We start from the raw sequence: 16991 nt of genomic DNA on the forward strand, positions 1-16991 counted from the left end.
AAATAAACGGACCGCGGTGACCCTAAATCGGGCGCCGCACTTCGAAATAAAGTGAATCAGCATTGAAAACAAGGGAGGTCGGCTGGGCTGGCGCACAGTGCATGCGCGCATGGCAGTGTACTTTAACTTTAAAGTTTGTTTAAAGTGAAAGCACGCCATGAAACCACGCATGTTTTTCAAGATGGCAGCGGGCTGTCCACTGTTCTTACATGCATGCGCATGCTGTTAGGTTTGGACAAATGGGGAGAGCAGTCATGTTTGTCCATCCTTGCACTTGCATGTAAGCTTTTGGCAGAATCGATAGCAAAAGGGCCTCTCCATGGCGAGAGCAGCAGGCGAGATATAAAAAAGGTAGGTAACAGAAGTAGGTTACCTTCTCTTTACATTGCTTAAAGTGACTGCACTACCTTCCCCCACCAACACTCCCACTTCCGTGTTGGGTTATAGCAGAGTCTACCTTGGCCACAAACAGCTTCCCTCCCTTTCCTTTCACAATGGTTCAGATCAGGAGCTGTCCCTCAATCTGCGTGGTGTTTCTGCCCCCACACCCTTCTCTCTGGCTTCCTGGACAGATGTACACAGGAGAGAGAGAGTGAGGGAGACTTCGTTCTCTTTCCTCCTGGCGTGCATGAGAGGCCCCAGGTCCCAACTGGCTTTCGAAGCCTAACTGCAAGAAATTTACCCAGGCATCTTCCCAAAGCTCGAGAAACATGTCCCATGCCAGAGCTTTCCTCCCCATCCCCTCTCTCCACACCAGCCGTAAAAAAACGACATTAGCACTTGTAAACCCAGTGAAATCCACACAAATTCGGACAAAAATGGGTTGGATATAGGAGGATGCACTGACCAAGATCTGCCTCGCACCCAGCAAAATATACACTCGCATAGTAAAACAAATGACACACAAAAGTGGAAACCACTAAAAGCAGCAACCTTCTAACAACTTTTTCATGCTCTCTGCAGCTGCCAATCCTTTGTGCAACTCCAGCCTTTGGCAGCGAAGATACAAACCAAGCAAACACAAGGTAACAATGAAGCACCTTAAAAAAACTGATAACAAGTCACTGGGCATGGGTAAACATTAACAGGACCATGTCTCCTAGAGTGCACACGCCTATGCTTTCCTGCCCTACTATCACAAACGGACACTGGCAGGAGAGAGGGGGGAAGGCGAAGAAGCGGGGGTCCCCTAGCCCAGCTGCACAGTGCACACCATGCCGGTTTGCCCCCCGGTTTTCTGTGTAGCCTGTCTATCTGCCCTGAGGTGCACTGCAGCCATATCCTACCTTTTTCGCCTCTCTTCCTCCACCAGCCGCACACAAGGCTGAGCAGCACTTAGGCAGGCTGCAGGGGAAGGGAGGCAAGCTTGCTAGATGAGAAAAAAAGATGAGAAAAAAAGTAAACTTACCTTAGAGCTATCCAGGTACCTCAGCAAGGCTCACAATTCAAGGGGGTCTCCTAGGCGCTACCAGTGGGTGCAGCCCGGTCAGTGAGATCCGTTTATCCCCCTTTTTCCTTATGCCCACTCAAAATAGGCAGCGAAAAGGAGCTAAGACTTAGAAGGTGACTGAGGGAATCAGCTGACAGGGAGCAGATCATATTAAAGTGTGCAGACATTTGCTAAACTCTACATGCTCTAAGTGTAGAGCGGAGTACAGTTTGCCACCCACCCTTAAATGTTACATGTATTACTCTGGTCAGGACTCACCCCCTTGTCACTGCTGTTGGGCCCTCAACTGCCCATCAAGCTCCGGGTAGGCCACCACCAGTTTGCAGGCCATTAGGTGGTACGACACACACCCAATCCACTTTGGGTGGACAGCCACCGTTGGACCATTACAATCTTCCTGGTCCAGTGCCTCAGGTCCTCCCACCTCTTACGACAATGGATGCGGCATCGAAGTTAGTTCCCCAGGGTTTGCACCTTCTGTGCAATGGCTTTGCAAATGGACTTCTTTTGATGGGTATTGACTTGTATGGAAACAATAGGTGAATACACAGATTATAATTGCAAGTTTTAGGATACCTGTTTGTTTGACACTCATTTTGTATAGACCAAGCACAAACATTAATCAATAGGTAACACACAGTGGGCAGATTTATGTTAACTGGCGCATCCCCAGGGATGCAAAAGTTAACGTGCGCCACAGCTCCGCCACCCATGGTGCGGCGCATTTATAATGCGGCGCACCATGGTGCAAAAACGGCACAGATGCGTGACGCATCTGTGCCGGAAATGTGCCGCATTGCTGGAGTTGCGTCGCAAGCGCGACGCAGCTCCAGCAAGGCTCGGGGGTACACCATCTGCACAATGCTGCGTCAAGACCTACGCCTGCTTCAAGCAGGCGCAGGGTTTTGACGCAGCATTGCCCTGAAAGTGACTGAGTGAAATCCCATAGATTTCACTCAGCCACTTTCAGGAGGCGTTCCTGCGCAGGAACGACCCCCCTGCGCAGGAACGCCTCCTTATGGCGCAGTGCTTTACACCGTGACGCAACTGCTAGATGCGTCATGTTGTAAATAGGGCGCATTGTTTGCCCCACAGTTGCGTCAAATAAAGTGACACAATTGCGGCGCAAAGAGGCGCAACGGCCTCATAAATCTGCCCCTATATGTGTTAGTCTCTCTTACTAAGCACTACAAAGACATGTATACACACTTTTGTGCCTATCTGGCGACAATCATCAAGCCTGGGCTAACACAAGCCTAGTCATGACCTATACTGACTAAACCAGCCCACTAACATGTAGGCCAGGATCAACCTATATGAACTGTGATGTGAGATACTTGAAACGCAACACACCATTGTTCCCTTCTGAAGGGTAATCTACTTTATCATGATTGTACAGACAGCTTTACAGCCATGGACAATGTATGTCAATTGAAAGAAGTATAAGGTCAAGAGGGGTACACAAAGTACAGTAAATACACAATTCATTACATGAGGCAAATTGCTTCCTGTGGGAATGTTAAGGATGGAGTTGAACAGAGTAAAATATGTATGTGAGTTAGTTACCTGCCTTTCTGGTGAGCCATTGAGCTTCCCATAAAGGGAAGGGCCTCTTCTACAAGCTTCTCCACCTCCTCTGGAGAGAAGGCAGGGGCCCTCTCACCAGCTTGGCCTGGCATGATTTCTGCCACAGGAGGCTAACAGTAGTTAAAATGGAGGAGGTGTTGATAGCAGGAGGCAAGTGAGTAATTTTTCACACAGCGGTGTACATGTATACCATGTCTGCTGCCATCACCATAGCCGCACACAGCCATTGGGCTGCGACCGTCATAATCACCAACATTAACCTAAGGCTGTGCCTGCCGTGGATGAAAAGTGAAGTCGACTTCCGCCAGCGGCAGTAGCTCAAAATGTCCTATATGTGAGGTCTCGCATCCGCCATTTTAGCAGTTTGAACTACAGTACTAGTGACTCTTAAGTGCGTCACCATCACTAAAAATGAGGGATCACCTGGTTACATTTGAAATACTTCATTCCCATGCATTTACAGTACACAAATCATCTGTATAGTGCATTACTGTGCATACAGACAAAATTTGCGCAGTGCACTGTTCACCGCTGTTGACTTTTTTTACCTAGACAACAAAATACAAATTCCCTTTTCTTATAATCTGAAAAAGACTTTCGTCTTTGGGGAGCTCATATATAATGGAGTCACCCACCATCAAAATGAGTTAGTAAACTGCAGGACTCCAAACGTAATATATATGATACAGTGCCCCTGCCAAAAAGCATACATTGGGGAAACCTCCAGAGAAATAAGAGTGCGGCTCAATGAGCACAAATCTGCCATTAGATCCAAACGGACTAATGCCCCTTCGGCCGAACACTGGGAAACTCTGAAACACAGTGTAGAGGACCTCAAATGGTGCATCATTGAAGTGGTTAAACTTAACAACAGAGGAGGCGATTTGGATATGAAAAGAAGTAAAAGAGAACAGTACTATATGTCCAAATTCAACACTTTCAAAAATGGCTTAAACAGTAAGGAAGAGTGGGATAGGATTATTTAAAACACAAAGAGGGATGAAAATAAAAAGAGATGATCAAACTGAAAATGGCAGGAATAAAATACAAAGGTTCATAGTATCTGTGACCTTATTTGCCTTGCATTAGTATCGATGAGTAAACAAGAGGGGTATATTTAAACTAAAGCCCCACTAACAGCCTGAAAATCAGGACTCCACACTCTAACAATAGGGAACATTTTTGTGCTCCAAACAGGTAGGGTACTCCTTGGATAAATCCTAAATAAACATCACAACAAAAAGATAAGAATTAGTTAACCAAATGACTACTATAAGATGTAAATCGAAATAGCCCCTAGATAATAAGAAAATATCCAGCAAAACAAGAATACGCCTTAAAAGCATTAAGGACTATATGCATGAATACGACTACATAACAACAGTAGAGCATGGAGTTTACCATCTTAAAAGATGGCCGCCACATTTCTCCCTAGAAACAACTAGCCCCGCGTCCGAGTAAACATCCAAAACGTGGGAGCGCCTAGGGAATTGTTTTCACCATGGCAATTCTCACGAGGTGTGCCAGTGGTAAACAATTGCGTTCCACGGCGGAAAGCAATAGTAATGAAAACGGACACAACCCCAAAGTAAAACTAACACCACGAACATCACTTTAAAAACAATGCCCCGTCTCATATAGACGAACAATTTCTTTGGGCGAAAAAACAATATTAATCTCCGCGGAAAAACGCACTATAAACCCATTTTAGTTAAAATATAGGATGGGCGCAAGTGAAAATAATCGCGGACACACATCCATGGCCGAAACTAGCGGAATGCAGTGATCAAAAACACAACGCTAAGATGGCCGCCGTATGCGACAGGTAAAGAGAACCTGTCCGCAAAGTGAAATCACAGGTGCAATCGTTTTCACCTAAAACGACCGATTAAGAGGCATATAGAAGGAAGGAAACCGCTAATAGAAAAAATAAACATTTTTCGGCAAGACGGTCGCGAACAGAGCCTGGAAAACGTGAGGAAGACCCACTCTGAGTAAGTAGAACGCCGCCCGGAACCCCCTGAGAATAACTCAGCCAAAATTAGCACTCGGGTGGGGAGTAATTAGAACTGCATGTTGTATAGGTATTAAAAATCGCTATCCCTCCGTTTTTTAGATTTAAAAGAACCCTTCCTGCAGCTCCAAAGAGTAGCTTTGCCACAAAAGCAAGAGCAAGCTGCTGTTCTGTCAAACAGACACGTTTTTCAGGTAAGAACAACGGCATGTAAATCCAAGGGAACGGTAAAAATAAATAAAAGCCCGGTTTAATAATTATAGTAACATTTACACCCCTTTTTTTCTGGCCTCTTTCCAGACCAAAAAATTAAAATTTTAACCGGAATACCAGGCTCATAAAGGAAGACCGTCCTCTGCATAAGGCTTGCCTACAAACCATTTCAGGTACCTATCCTATGTACCCTAGAATGTAGATAAGGAAAGTAGAATAATAACATCCTTTTAAATTCAATAAGACTAATACGTGATATTTTCTGATAGGCACCATGAATTTACAAACTAATGGAGTAACAGAAGAGTGATGATCTACTCCATTTATGTACAAGCTTACCAACAAGGTAAAGAAGTAATTAATAAAAGTATATAGAAGCAAACCAAAATAAACACCCTGGTGATCTAATGACCCAGTCTTTCTTTATTAAATACTCCACAGAAAACGAGTTCCAACCGGAAAAGGTCACATATCGCCAATTTTTTAAAAAAAGCGACAGGCCAAACAACAGCTTAAGTTGAGGTATGTATTAAACTGACATACCCCAAATTAAAGTAAGAGCTGAAATACCCACATTAGGATGACTGAGAGGTGATATTCCAAGCAAAGTAAATATCACCAACCTTCTGCCCATAGTCAAGCCTGAAAGGAGTTATATAGAGGGTGAGACCAAACTGAAGGTTGTGGGATCCACAAATACCGCATAGGAGTGTTTGTGTTCAAGTAAAGTAAACATACAATGATGTAGCCCCATGCCTCCTCAAATAAAAAAATGTTTTCTCAACACAAGAAGTATTAACCAATGTATAGTTTATATCCAATGAATTAAGGTTCACTGAAGTAGGGATGTACAACTTGCTCATTCTATGAAAGCTACAGTTTAACTCTGTTCACCTATTGAGGCAATACACCATATGTTAATATATGCTCTCTCTGTGTTTTTTTAACTTTATAGAGATTTTAACTTACACACTGTCCTGAAGAAGGTGACGACATAAAAATCACCGAAACGCCGCGTCGACAATATGTTTGTGTGATAAATTTGTTGTACCGTAATTATTTCTTTTAATTGTGTATTTGACTTTATGAGATGAAATGTTATACTAATTGTTTTTAACAAAAAAAATTTATATAAATAAATGTACGAATTTGCTCCGCAAGGTGATATGAACAGAGAAAAACACTAATATAAATATAAAAATAAAAAATCCTTTTTTTATTCAACTTACATCATAGTGTGTACATCCTTATTAATTTCAAAGTGGAAAAATGATGGTCATTGAGGCATTTTGAACTGTTTGTAAATTTGTTGATCCCTATACAACTGTGATACGTAGATTGGCTCACCCCAAAAGCTCCTCTTCCGCAGCTCCCCAAAGACGAAAGTCTTTTTCAGATTATAAGAAAAGGGAATTTGTATTTTGTTGTCTACCTATAACCCCTTCCCTTTTCACAAAGGGTTTCTCCTTCTAAATTAAAATACTTTTTTTACCTTAAGTTTCAGGAAATCTTCATTATTGTGTAAATTTTTAATTTCTGAATGGATGATGTGCACATTTATGTTACAGACACATGTGACTCTGGACACTGTGACCAATGTTTTAAATAGTTTTCACTCCTCACTTAGGTACCCTGGGAGAGGGAGGAGCTGACAGCCTGTGCTCATTTCCAAACCTTTAGACCATGGAAGAATGGCATATACTCAAGAAGTTTCATATAAACAGGCAAACAATAAAGGATTTATGTCATCAGTTGGAGACTAATCTACTTCCTCAAAACACTTATCCTACATGTATTCCACTAATAGTGAAAGTTATGACAGTATTACATTTTCTGGGCACAGTTTCCTTCTAGGACACTGTGGCTATATCCGGTGGTATGTCACAATCAATTTCAGTGGTGTACTCAAAGACGTGCTTTCTGCAATGATGACACACATTCACAGAGACATATAGGGCCCGATTCACAGAATGAACTTAAGACTTATTACTAAACTTACTACTATTTTGGTATTCACAGAATGCACTTACTACTTTTGGTATTCACAGAAGTTAGGATTTTGTCTTAAGACAGACTTAAGACAAACTTAAGACAGACTTAATACAGACTTAAGACAAAATCCTAACTTCTGTGAATACCAAAAGTAGTAAGTTCATTCTGTGAATACTAAAAGTAGTAAGTGCATTCTGTGAATACCAAAATAGTAGTAAGTTTAGGATTGAGTATTAAGTTCATTCTGTGAATCGGGCCCATAGTTCCCCAGAAGTGAGGATTTAGCCCATGTGAAGGGGGATTTCTTTGGATTTAGTCATCTCCCACATGTGGTTGGAGCCACTGATGGAACCCATATTGCTTTAGTGCCACTGCAAAACAGGGAAGAGTGTACTTTAACCGGAAGCACTTCCATTCTATCAACGTGCAAGTAATCTAATTATCAAATTTGCAGATCTCAAACGTCTGTGTCTGGTTCCGAGGATCAGCCCATGATTCCGTTGTACTGTAGAACAGCACCATACCCTAACTGATGTCACAGCTGGTACCGGAGAATGCCTGGCTTGCTGGTAAGTTTGATCTGTCCTAACCTTGTATGGGTAATGTCAGGTAGTATAATTAGGAAGTGTGTAATGTATTGTTGTATTTCTGTCTGTCTTCTATCAAGGAGACTCAGCGTATCCCAACCGTCCATAGCTGTTGGCACTGCTGATGAATCCAAGAACGCCTGGGGAAGTCCACTTCAATGAGGCCCATGGAAGAACACGGTGGCCGGTGGAGTGTGCGTTTGTGCTCCTGAAGGTCAAATTCAATGTCCCGACAAGACTGGGGAGCTCTCCTCTACTCCCCACCATGGCCTGCTTCATGCTCCACAACATCGCCCTGGAATGGAATATCCCTTATATCGCGGGGATGGAGACAATGAGGAGCCACTGGGTGAGGAACCTGAAATGCCAACTGTTGATGATAGTGATGAAGGTGAAGGAGTTGACTTACATCAAGATTTCATTGACAACGCCTTCTCATGAGTGTAAGTATGTTTTGGGATGTCATGACTGAAAATTAAAGCAACGATTATTGTGATGATGTGAGGAGTATGCATTTGGAAAATAGTAGGGAAGACAAAAGTTATTGCAAAACAGGTGAAAGGTGTTTCTTTTGTTAGTGTTGCTTGTTTAGCTTAGAATTTTGTCTTGGACTGTGTCCTCTAGAAGTTGACTATGTTAATGTTGTCATATGTATTGTTAGACCTAGCATATCTTGGCGTGATTACCCCAGACTTTTTGCCTCTGCCTCCTTTGCTTTTAGATGCTTGGGGTACTTTGCTACTGCTGATCAGTGTCAAAGTACAAGTGTTCCCTATGTGAAATGTAATGGTGATTGGTTGGCAATTATTGACATGTTTGCCTTACTAGAAAAGTTCCTAGTGATGTGTACTGTGCAATGCAAGGGTGCGGGGAGAAAGGAAATCAGGCCTGCAGTGCAAGGCCTGCAGTGCAGGGCCTACATGCAGTTTGCAAAGTTAGCATGTTGTCCTGACAAGTGCAACCACTTGTCAGGCTTTACTTTACCTTTTGCATACACATTGGGCACCTCTGTGGTAGGTCCCGTGTAAACCCTGGGAAGGGTGCAGTGTAGGTAAAAGGCAGGACATATACTAAGGTGTGTGTTATGTCCTGACAGTGAAAAACACTCCATTTCATTTTCACTGCTGAAAGGGCATCCTCCCCATAGGACAGAATGGGGGAGACTGGGTGTTGTGTTTGTTACCCTAGTTTCCTGTAAGTTTAAAATAGAGAGGTGAAGTTTAGTATGTATGAAGTCACACTGTGATAACACATCTTTCTGTGAAGGTGGTGTTATCCCTGTGTGTTCAGAAACCACTCTTTTAGAAAGTGGCTGAGTTTTGTGTTTTATGCATTTCAGTGTGTCTCTGCTGAAATGTGGATCGACTGTCTGGATCTGAAAGGTGAGAGGAGCTGGGAGAGGTCTTGACCCAGGAAGGGGTGAAGATGACACCAGGCTGCCCTCCATCTGGAGAGTAGGGGGAGGAGAAGCCCGGGAGTTGAAAAGGCCTGGGCTGGTGCTATAAACCAACCAACCCATCTCCTGCTGAGTGATTAAGGGTCCAGACCCCAGTATCAAACCTATAAAGGTGACAGTGGGAGGGAGATACCCAGAACTAATTTAAGGAGGGGTCAGGGACCCCTGAGCACAAACGAACTTCATAGACATTAAGGGTTATAACAATGAGAGCTGAAACACCTGAACATTGGAATGAAACAGAAATGGATTGAGACTGAAAACGCTTGGACCCTTTCGGTGGTCAAGAGGAACCTCTGCTAAAGAATGAACAACTGAAGAGACTGCTGTGGAAACACCAATCCTTGCTTGGTGATCTGGGGCTGGTCTGCAGTTTGCTGTTCAAACTATGGGAGAGGCTGTTAGGACTGTGCAGGGGTTCCACCTGCTTGAAGAAGACTGTGCTTTGTGCTGTGTCTAGTAACCCCAAGGGCCCGAGGTGAGCTGGCGCCCTGTTTGGAAATACAGGATCATAAAAGTTTCCAGAGATGTCCCAAGCAACGCGGTGTGCACATGCTTTTGCAGCTTGAGCCCCTCAGAAGTTGTGCCTTGTGATTGTGGGCATGCAGGAGTAAACTAAGTCTCAGACGCGTCGGGTACGTGTCGTGGTGCAGGTCAACGTGTTGCTGAGGAGCGCCTGGTCATTGTGTGCACGGGAGACAAAGTGAAACTCAGACAGGCTGGGTGCGTGTAGTGATGCTGGCCAGGGTGTTGGTGAGGAGAATCTGGTTGGTATATGCACCAAAAGAAGAAGTGAGTCTCAGATGCACTGAGTGTGTATAGTAGTGTGGCCAGGGCATTGGTGAATAGAGCCTGGACATCGTGTGCACCGGGAGAAGAGGAGCGGTGCGGGGTGCGTGTTGAAGTGCAAGTAGAGGTACTGGTGAAGTGTGCAGGGTCATTGTGAGCATCGGAGAATAGATGAGTCTTGGATGTGCAGTGTGCATGTCGAGGGGCAACCTGAGGCGCTGGAGAGGAGTGCCTGGATAGGGTGTGCACCGATTTGAAGTAAAGTTTCCACAGTGCTGAGGGCGGCTCTCTGTGTTCACAGAGACTACCAGAAGGCAGAAGGAGGGCAAAGTCATTGGGCCCTCGGAGTAAAACAGCAGCTGCCCTGGCCGGCAGCCCCGGAGGAGCTGAGCCACCGGCCCGAGCTTGCCGCACACTATGACAGTGTCCTGGAGGCCCTAGTCGCTGACATCAGAGAGGAGAGTGGGGTCGTATCTTCCAGGTAACGTGGATCACCAACTGAAGTGGGCTGCAGAACCAGAGGGACACACACTCGGACTCTTGCTTCTCTCAGCTGCGCAAGCCTGTTGCTTTGGCTCAGATCCTGGCCCGTGCTGACCCAAGGATGGGCAGTACTGTGTTTGGAGTGGAAAGCAGTATTTTTGTGTTATTGTTGATCTATAGAGGGGGCACTGTTAACGGAGCACCTACCCTGTCATAGTACACTTTGCATTATTGCTGCTAACCAACTATCGAACTGTCATATGACGTCAGACCTCATTTGTGCCTGACGAACTACATGCTTGGTGCACTACGCATTGTGTTATTTTTCCCGAGCCAATTACCTGATTGTAACATGGCGCATTGCATTAATTCTTCATTTGCACAGTACAGGATTCTAGCGTGATGCATTGCTTTGTTTCTTCCTGGTACAGGGCATGCTGGTAGTGATACGCATTGCATTATTCCTTCTATTGCAAAGTACATGACTGTGGCGCTACGTATGGCATTGTTTATCTGTTGCACAGTACAAAAGCATATCGTTACGCATTGCAGTATTTGTTTTCTTTTGCAAAGTGTGTCATTCTAGCAATACAACTGGCCTAACCTTTTGGAAATGGTTAGAAGTGAGCTTAACTGTTGGTTAGAAGCAGTGGTTGGGATTAGAACCTATCAACCCACCGGAAAGAATACTACTCATTCTTGTAGGTTGATTTTGTATCATGTGGTCATGTTGTATAACTTGGGTTACTGTGAGCATGGTTGCACATACTGTACACTTGTGCCTTGGAGATAAGCCTGGCTGCTCGTGCCAAGCTACTAAGGGGGTGAGCAGGGTTATCTCAGATGTTGTCCTTACTTAGCCTGATGTTGAAGTGAGGGTTTGGGGACTCCCGCCTATAACATTTGGTGGTGGAGGTGAGCGACTAGGACCCCCACTTTTAACATGTTTGTTTTACAGCTAACCTCTTTGTTTTGGTCTGTTTAATATACCTTCACAATGGCATCTTCATGTGGCCATTTCAGAGTTGTGATATTAGCAGGTATATGATGCTGTTCTGACAGACAAACTGGACATGGATTATTACTGGGAATGTCTGGTACAGACTTTGGGTGTACAAAGCCTGTACCAAGACAGCTTGCACAGCGATAGGATGGAAGGCAAGAGGGTTCCATTGGACTTGTTCCTTGTGCTGTGGTTGTCCTAATGCAACATGTGTGGCATCAAGTGCTCCAACACAATGTTGTGTTTGACTCAAATAATGGTATTCTGCCTTCAAATTGGCTAAATCCTCATTGTGTATGAACTGTATGTAGCTGTACTCATTGTAGACCACAGTGCTTGTGGCACATCACTGACATTTGTTTGTGACATTCCCCCAGATACAGCAAAACAGGATTGGAATAACCATGTGATCAGAAACTGTTGTACAGTCATGCGTCTGTGGTTTAAATGATGAAGGATTCCTTTTGTGAGGTAGGTAATATGGCTCCAACTGATGATATACACCTACATTTATGTTGCTTATTGGATAGGAAATTGTTAGCTGTGTCCCTTCCTTCCATGTTGTTACGGTCTGCAACTTAAAATGTAATAACTGACAGTATATTAGAGCAATGTCAGATGTGCTATGTTTCTGACATCATGTCAGCCTAAGATATTAACAATGGAATAAAGAGCTTATAAGACCAGACACTCTTATGTATGAGTTTGTGTTATATGGTTGTGATCCTGAGCTAAACATTGTTGACATTCAACATATCCATGCTTACAGAAGTTGCGTATTTTGGCATTGTAAATTTAAAGTGAGAATATATATACATTGCTAAATGTGAGAAGTACTACAAGAGGTAATGACTTTTTGGCTTGTGTATTTATTGCAGTGAACAAGGTTAAAATAAATTTTGTGCCAAACCAAACAGGGAAAATGAAAAGTGAAAAAGTCAGTCTTGGGGGATGAAACCATAGTTGTAGATGCAAAATTATCTGGAGTCCAAAGTCCAAAATATTACTCCCATCAGAAATGTGTCCTGGAATAGTCCACAAAGTAAATTAAATGTGTTGCACATTGACATTATTGGTTTTTATGAATGAAGGTATTTTGCCAAACTTCAGGTGGTCCAAAATATAGCAGCACAGCTTGTCTGTCACCTTTTACCTCGGTCGCCCTCAGAACCCATCCTCAGAAGCCTCCACCGGCTGCCCATATAAAGCGATCACTGTTTACACTTCTTTGTTTGGTCCACAAATCCCTTTATGGGTATGGCCCACAACACCTACAGAAAAAGCTGAATTGGTATACCCCAAAAAGAAGTCTTAGGTCTAGTGAGAAACTTTTGCTACATCCTCACCACATTCGTAAAACTAGATATGGGGGCAGATCTTTCTCGTACCTGGCTTCTGAGCACTGGAACCAGCTTCCAAAACATCTTCATGCCTGCACTGACTTTACAGTTTCAAAAAGCTCCTAAAACATGGTTATATTAGTCCATTAATCAGTTTACAATTTAGTAGAACAGAATATGTTGCCTGTAACAGCGCCTGGAGACCCAGTCAAGGTGAATTGTTGTGCTTAATACGTAATAACAACACAGGAGGGAATTAGGTTATAGTCAGTCTTGGCAGAAAGCAGGCTGAGCTGAGCGCGAGGGGCCGCGCTAGAAGTAAGTCAGAGTTCACGGGTACAGAGGCAGCCTGGGCTGAGGCCGTCAGAGTTAGAAGCCAGAAAAGTGGCTCGATGGCAGAAATTCAGGGCCTACTTTGCCAGAGCAGAAAAACGTAGCAGTACACCACAAAAAGACGTTGGCATGGCATACTTAGGAACGGACTATATAATCCATTCAGGATGGATCTGAAAGAGGACAAGTTAACGTTGGACGCAAATGTGTTTGCGTCTTCATAGCTGACACAGGAGGGAAGTTACATGTACTTTAAGCTGATACATGGAGTCGGTGGGGTACGCGCTAGGGAACATAACATGACCAAAAATTTATATTTCCTCATTCCCTCCTTGTTCCCTACGGACCCTTCATGAAATCTCGATCCTCATGAATCTATCAGTTTGGTCTTGCAGCATCATTTGCTCATCTTTCTTTCTTTGACGGTTTGAGAGGAAACTGGAATGTTCAATACAAGAGGTGGCACACAGTCCACAAATCGCTGGCCCGCACTGCAGGCACAGGCAGCAACTAAATACTAGCACTAGGCCAATGCCTAGGAAGGATAGGATCTTCCATCCCCAAGCGGTTAACGTTGTCCAGAACCAACCGGACCAAGTCCAGGTGCCTGGATTCTGATGTATCTGATTTGCAATTTTATGGAGACGTGTAATAGCTTGATATACAGATGGTGCGTTTTGTGGTATGAAAACACAGCAACTTGACCCGATGACCTTACAAGCTCCACCTCTATCTGCCAAGATGACGTCAATAACAAGACGGTTCTGAAGGACAACAACCCGCATGGCGGACTGCTCTTCTGTTAGGTTACCTAAGGCGGAGGCAGTTTCATTCACTACTGCTTCAAGTGTTCTAGTTAATCTACGTATTAATTTACTATTCTGAACGGGTCCTAAAAAGAAAAAGAATCCTTTATTAAAATCGGTGTACTGTTCCCATGCCGTTTCTGTGTAGTCGACAAGTGGGATATCTCTTCTGGGTCTATTCTTTACTAGATTGGTATTTCTATGGTAATCAGGGGGAGCTAGGAAAACAGGTGGCAGAAGGAATGCAATGTAACAGGTACCATCCCAATCTGGAGGTAGACGTATGTATGCGGTATGACCACAAACAAAATAAGAATGACGAATAGCTTTAAAGGACGATTTTCCATGATCACTGAATTCGACCACAGTAGTACATTTACTATGACCTAAGTGTACTGAACCTTTCTTCCTGATACATAATTCACCAGTGACTGGCAATACTGACATAGTGGGTATAACAGGTGCGGCTTCGGATTCAACAGTAAGAATCATAAGGCTAATTGTATAGTTACCTAATCCATACACTTCATTTTCTAGATCAGTTCCTATTCTAGTGGGGAGTCCCTCCTTATCAGGGTAACAGACGTCGAGCAGGACTAAGTTCAGGTTTCCCCAAACCCAGCCCCCATCGAAAACAGCAATATCAGGATCTAAGGAATTAATTATTTTAAACCATGCACCACAGGAGCCATTGTGAGTGAACGGGTACGGAAAGAGGGGCAGAGCTCCCTTGTAATTCTGGTAGGGAGGGAGTCGGCCACATATCCAGCAGTCTGTAGCATTGTTAGTTTGATGGGAATGGTGTAGCATACTAATGAAAGTGTTGTTGCGCAGCGCAAGTCTGTAGGAGAGTTCGTGTGGAGGTAACTCACTAAAAGTGTGTTCAGCAGATACATTGTAGGCAGATTGTTCACGCTTGAAAATAGGGCAATAGATAGGTAGTAAGATGCTAGCAATAATAATTAAAATACTCAGAATAAACATGATTAATAGTGTCACTATACAGTGACTACGAAGTGATTTGCAATATGCACCTTTCTTAATTTGTCTCTCTCTCTCTCTATCTCGATCTAGGGGATACATGTCAGAAACTATTTAACTGATTCACCTAGGGGAGGACTTAAACAATTAAACTGTCTGACTTGCTAGATCGGAGTTTCGTTCTGTACTCCTCTTGGGGAGTTTTCTCTCGTTCAGATACTGTAAAGTCTTTTTGCTCAACACAGTCTTTGGTGGGGGTGGACGAGTCTCGATCAGGTTTCAGTTCAAAAATTTTTTTCACATGACTCGTGTGAACCCACCCCTTTCTCCCTTCGATCTTCACGGCGGTCCTCGTGGTGAGAAGAACGGTCTTCGGCGATTTCCAGCGGGGCTCCAACGGACTCTTCCTATCAAAGTTTCGCACTAATACGAGGTCCCCAGGACGGACATCATGTGGCTTTACATCAGTGTTGTCAGGGAAGGCTGCGGCAACCTGTGAACGACATGATTGGAGTGCAGACATCAAGGAGGCAAGGTAATCTGTCAACATATTACAATCAACATCAGTTATTTTTTTCGGAATGGGCGTCCCCCACATATTCGGTGGTCTGCCAAAGACCACCTCGTACGGGGATAGCCCTGATCTCGAATGGGCAACCATTCTCATATAGAATAGTGCCACTGGCAGGGCGACTATCCAGTCGACCCCTTTTTCCTGACATATTTTTGCAAGGCGTATCTTTAGTGTCTGGTTATGCCTTTCTACGAGGCCTGCGGCTTCGGGATGTCGGACACAATGGAATTTCCACTGGTATCCTAGCAGCAAGGAAACTTCTTTCATTAATGCAGATGAGAATGGCTGACCGTTATCTGAGTACACAACACGAGGCAAGCCGTATCGTGGGAAGAATTCACGAACCAGCTGCTTGGCAGTGGTCGGAGCAGTGTAATCTGGGACTGGGTATGCTTCGGTCCAGCGGGACAGAGCACAAACAATTACAAGGACATATTTAAATCCTCGACAACGGTCCATCTGGATATAAACCATCTGGAGGACTTCAAAAGGGTGATCGGGAGGATGAAATCCACCTTGCTCTACAGGGACGCTTTTACCTGGATTGAACTGACAACAGATCATGCAAGTACGCACTTTCTGTTTCGCTGCTGCTCGTAAGTGTTTATTGTTCCAAAGATTTTGTAAACTGTCTAACATCGCTTTCTCTCCTAGATGTGCTGGGCTATGTGCTGTATTTATCATGACTTGAACCATAGAGTCAGGGAGAAACCATGTAGATTTTCCCTTTGTCACCCAACCTTGATCTGTTTGGATCCCTCCTTGTTCAATCCATTTCTTTATTTCTTCTAGGGTAGCATGTGTCTGAATATCGATAACATCTAGTGTGGGATCCCTGATTGTCATGCAGTGTGTCGGTCCTGTTGTCTTTGTCATATCAATTGTCTGAGTGTGAGTCAATGCTGTATGTTTTGCTGTCTGGTCTGCCAGGTCGTTACCCTGGGAAACGGAATCTGTGACCTTAGTATGTGCTTTACACTTCATGACGGATATGCCTGAAGGCAGATGTATTGCTTCTAACAGTGCTTGAATGAGGGGACCATGTTGGATCTTGGCACCATGAGAGGTCAGAAAACCTCGTTCTTGCCATAACATGCCGAAGTCGTGTACAACTCCGAACGCATAACGGGAATCAGTGTATATGTTGACATTTCTGTTCTTGGCTAGAATACAAGCTCGGGTCAGAGCAATAAGCTCTGCCGCTTGAGCAGACAGTGTATCAATACGATGTGTTTCTTTAACTTCAGTTTCAGTGGTCACGGCATACGCGGCCACTAATTCTCCTGTACTTGTTCTCATACATGAACCATCCACATAAAGTGTCAGGTCTGGATTTGTCAATGGAACATCTGTTAAGTCTCGTCGAGGCTTTGTTACTGCATT

Source organism: Lissotriton vulgaris, chromosome 1_1, assembly GCF_964263255.1.
Source record: "Lissotriton vulgaris chromosome 1_1, aLisVul1.2, whole genome shotgun sequence".
Lineage (NCBI taxonomy): Eukaryota > Metazoa > Chordata > Amphibia > Caudata > Salamandridae > Lissotriton > Lissotriton vulgaris.